Source organism: Octopus sinensis, linkage group LG25, assembly GCF_006345805.1.
Source record: "Octopus sinensis linkage group LG25, ASM634580v1, whole genome shotgun sequence".
Lineage (NCBI taxonomy): Eukaryota > Metazoa > Mollusca > Cephalopoda > Octopoda > Octopodidae > Octopus > Octopus sinensis.
This window is the reverse complement of record NC_043021.1, coordinates 9,225,254-9,230,186: the sequence shown is the minus strand read 5'-3', so window position 1 is coordinate 9,230,186 and position 4,933 is coordinate 9,225,254.

The following is a 4,933-nucleotide window of genomic DNA, read 5'->3' as shown; positions in this document are numbered from 1 at the left end:
CCAGTTGATTGGTTAATAAAAAAAATAGTTGTGCCTTCTTTTGCATTTCTTTCAGTAGGGCACCTGTGTGTGTGTGTGTGTGTGTGTGTGTGTGTGTGTGTGTGTGTGTGTGTGTGTGTGTGTGTGTGTGTGTGTGTGTGTGTGTGTGTGTGTGTGTGTGTGTGTGTGTGTGTGTGTGTGTGTGTGTGTGCGTGTGTGTGTGTGTGTGCATGCATGTATGTATGTGTGTAATCTCTGTAAAAACCTGTAGCCTTCTGTGGATGTTGGATAACCTGCAGACCATCTTCAGTAAGAACTTAATGATGGTATATTGCTTCTGTGTGGAACCCATCATTAACCCTTTAGCATTTAAACTGGCCAGATCTGGCTTCTCACACCTACCCTGCAATGTCATTCTGAAAATAATCAATCACATCATCAAACTCTCAAAGCTAGCAGTTTGGCAAAAGAAACCAATAAAATAAGTCACAGGATTATAAAAAAATAATAATAAGTACTGAGATTAATTCGTTTGACTAAAATTCTCTGAGGTGGTACACCAGCATGGCCGCTGTCCAATGATTGACTCTTTACTGTTTTACTCTTTTACTTGTTTCAGTCATTTGACTGTGGCCATGCTGGAGCACTGCCTTTAGTCGAGCAAATCGACTCCAGGACTTATTCTTTCTAAGTCCAGTACTTATTCTATCGGTCTCTTTTGCCGAACCGCTAAGTTACGGGGATGTAAACACACCTGCATCGGTTGTCAAACGATGTTGGAGGGGACAAACACAGACACACAAAGATATACACACACACCGATCGTGACCGATGCCGGACCCCCCCCCCCTGGCACCTGTGCAGGTGGCACGTAAAAAGCACCCACTACACTCGCGGAGTGGTTGGCATTAGAAAGGGCATCCAGCCGTAGAAACTCTGCCAGATGAGACTGGAGCCTGGAGCAGCCCCTGGCTTCCCAAACCCCGGTCGAACTGTCCAACCCGTGCTAGCGCGGAAAACGGACATTAAACGATGATGATGATGATGATGATGATGATGATACGACGGGCTTCTTTCAGTTTCCGTCTACCAAATCCACTCACAAGGCTTTGGTCGGCCCGAGGCTATAGCAGAAGACACTTGCCCAAGATGCCACGCAGTGGGACTGAACCCGGAACCATGTGGTTGGTAAACAAGCTACTTACCACACAGCCACTCATGACTCATGTAAAAGATACGAGACATGTGTGTAGTATGTGTGTAGTATTCACTCGTAACAGCTGGCAGTTCACATAAAAGTTAAAGATGAAACAAAGCAATATCATTAAGCCATAGTGAAACTGCTGAGAACAGCAGTACTTGAAGGTTTCTGTGTCTTGACAATGGCCATCCTTGATTTATCAGCATCCTCATCATCATCATCATCATCATCATCATGAAATATGCAGGCACGGGCTGTGTACCACACACTACCATATCATGCTTTTTGAGTTCAGTTCCATGGCCTGACACCTTTAGTGTTTTCTAGATTAGCTTTGGCCAACATAAACAAACCAACACCGGTCATCAAGCAGTGGAGAGGTGGGTGGGTGATAAATGTGGTGTATGCAAGAGATTCGAAATAAAGGCACCTACCTTCTCTTCGCTCAGATGGGGACCCTTCAACACAGCCCGACCCGAACGCTAGAAATAGCAGCTGCTTCACCCAAACTTAACAACGTGCTGACGCCGTCTTATCCGCTTGGCGACCTCGATCGAAAAAAGCAGAATCCTGCCCTACCTGCGCGCGCGTCACTGCTGCCCCTTCCGGTCAGCCCCAAGTTCCGGTCAGCTCCCCAGCTGCTGACGTCATCCCACAATAAACACAAACACAAAGACACACACATATACATACATGCATGCATGCACCATCGTCATCACATAACATCTGTTTTCCATGCTGGCATGGGTTGGACAGTTTGACTGGTGCTGGTGAGCCAGAGAGCTGTACCAGGCTCCAGTCTGTTTTGGCTTGGTTTCTATGGCTGGATGCCCTTCCTAATGCCCACCACGCCACAGAGTGTGGCAGGTGCCTTTTATATGTCACCAGCATGGGTGCCTTATGCATGTCATCGGCGCTGGACACTATTCACTTAGCTTGACGTGTCTTCTCAAGTACAGCAAATCGCCAAAGGTCCCGGTCACTTATCATCACCTCCATGATACTCCACAGCTACTTCGGGGTTGATAAATTAAGTACCAGTTAAGCACTGGGGTTGATATAATCGACTTAATACCTATGTCTGTCCATGTTTGTCCCCTCTATGTTTAGCCCCTTGTGGGTAATAAAGAAATAGATACTCCACAGCTAAAGATCATACTTCACCACCACATCCAGTGGCAGACTGAGTCTAAAAATATTGGTTGCCAGGAAACTAAGGAGGCCCACCTGCAACTATTAGGGGGCCTGCCTGCAACAACAAGGGGGCCCACCTGCAAGTACAATGCTATAATTTTATTTTTTTTTTTTGTTAAAAGTATTCTTTTCAACTGTCTACAAATAGAGCCAGGCTGAAATAATTAATGCATTCTTCCAGGAGTGAATAAAATATTCTCAAACTTAAGGGGATGGGCCCCTTAGATACTAACAAGGGCCCTCATATATGGATTCTAATGAGGCAGGGGCCCACTTGCCATCAGGCAAGCTGGCAACCTGGCCAATCTGCTACTGACCACATCTCATGTCTTTCTGTATTTACATCTTACATAGGCGCAGGAGTGGCTGTGTGGTAAGTAGCTTGCTAACCAACCACATGGTTCCGGGTTCAGTCCCACTGCGTGGCATCTTGGGCAAGTGTCTTGTGAGTGGATTTGGTAGACGGAAACTGAAAGAAGCCTGTCGTATATATGTATATATATATATGTATGTGTGTGTATGTGTTCGTCTCCCTAGCATTGCTTGACAACCGATGCTGGTGTGTTTACGTCCCCGTCACTTAGCAGTTCGGCAAAAGAGACCGATAGAATAAGTACTGGGCTTACAAAAGAATAAGTCCCGGAGTCGAGTTGCTCGATTAAAGGCGATAGTATAAGTACTAGGCTTTCAAAGAATAAGTCCTGGGATCAATTTGCTCGATTAAAGGCAGTGCTCCAGCATGGCCGCAGTCAAATGACTGAAACAAGTAAAAGAGTAAAAGAGTAGGTTCTCTCCACAGTTGGAGATTAGCACTTCTTTACACAGCTGTCCTTGTCCATATTGGTATGGTCATGTGCACATTACATCTGATGCCTCTTATACACAATTGTTCTCTCAAGATGCTTACACTCTGTCATACATGCACACTGACATTGCACATCTAGCAAAGCACATTAGCTTCATTTCCTTTCACATCTATTTTTCAAACTATCTGTTTTCTATCCAACTGTGTGGAAACTGAAATATCTCTCTTCTAAATATATGACCATAGAGGTGCAATGGTGCAGTGGTTAGGGCAGTGGACTCGCAGTTGGAGGATTGCGGTTTCGATTCCCAGACTAGGCGTTGTGTGTGCTTATTGAGTGAAAACACCTAACAATTCAGCCAGCTAAACTGCGAGGCATCAAATAAACTTAGTGAAGACTAAGGTTTTAGCAGAAAAGAATAAAGGTTTCTGATACCAATTAGGGAAATCCCCATGTGCAATAAGTAGAAGGAGGAGCAAGTAGAAATTTTATGCAATACATCTTATGTGATCCTCAGTTACACAAGGCTGACTGTAAATAGGAACATGGATTGTGGTAGGTATGTAGGAGTAATGAGCTCTCAAAGCAGTGATAAAGTAAACTTTTTTCAATGCTCTGTGGGTTTTATAGAAGTACTTGATATTATTTCTGTTATTTAGGTGACCTAATCAGCAGTGAGGATGGGGGGGGGGAGGTTGTGTACTAAAAATGTAGAGGCCATATTTTGTCTTTATTTTATGAGAGCATTTAAACACAAAGGAACAGGAAAGAAGAGAGATAAGAAAGGAAAAGAAAGAAATGGAAAAAAGGAAAGGAAAAGAGAAAGGAAAGGAAGGCGGTGAGCTGGCAGAAATGTTAGCACACCAGGCCATTACGTTCTGAGTTCAAATTCCACCGAGGTCGACTTTGCCTTTCATCCTTTCGGGGTTGATTAACTAAGTACCAGTTAATCCATTTGTCTGTCCTTGTTTGTCCTCTCTTTGTTTAGCCCCTTGTGGGTAGTAAAGAAATAGGTATCTGTCTGCCGCTACATTCTGAGTTCAAATTCTGCCGAGGTCAACTTTGCCTTTCATCCTTTCGAGGTCGATAAATTAAGTACCAGTTACACACTGGGGTCAATGTAATCAACTTAATTCGTTTGTCCCCTCTGTGTTTAGCCCCTTGTGGGTAGTAAAGAAATAGGTACTTTGTCTGCCATTATGTTCTGAGTTCAAATTCCGCCGAGGTCGACTTTGCTTTTCATCCTTTCGGGGGTCGATAAATTAAGTACCAGTTAAGCACTGGGGTCAATGTAATCGACTTCATCTCCTTGTCTGTCCTTGTTTGTCCCCTCTATGTTTAGCCCCTTGTGGGCAATAAAGAAATAAAAAAGAAAAGGAAAAAAGGTGGTAGCGGGGTAAAGCAGAGGAAGGTGGAGGGGAGGGGGACGATGGGCTGCATAATCCGGAACAAATGAGTGTGCTCAGCCACACCCTGTGGTAAAAACTGTGGTGGTATTGCTATGGCTGCATGCCAACAACACTCACTTCAGCAGCCACTTCATCTTATGGGGCTCATTTCTCTAATGGACTGCCATTATCCCTCTTTTGCAGAGAAAATTGGTAGTACACAGTCCTAGAACACCTAATGTCATGATGGCAACTGGCACAAACTGAGAGCGGCTGACCAGGCTCCAGTATTTATTGATTTTTCTCTCTTCTGTATTACAGGTGGAGATACCCAGGGTTCGCAGGTAATGTTGCGAGGTTGGAGC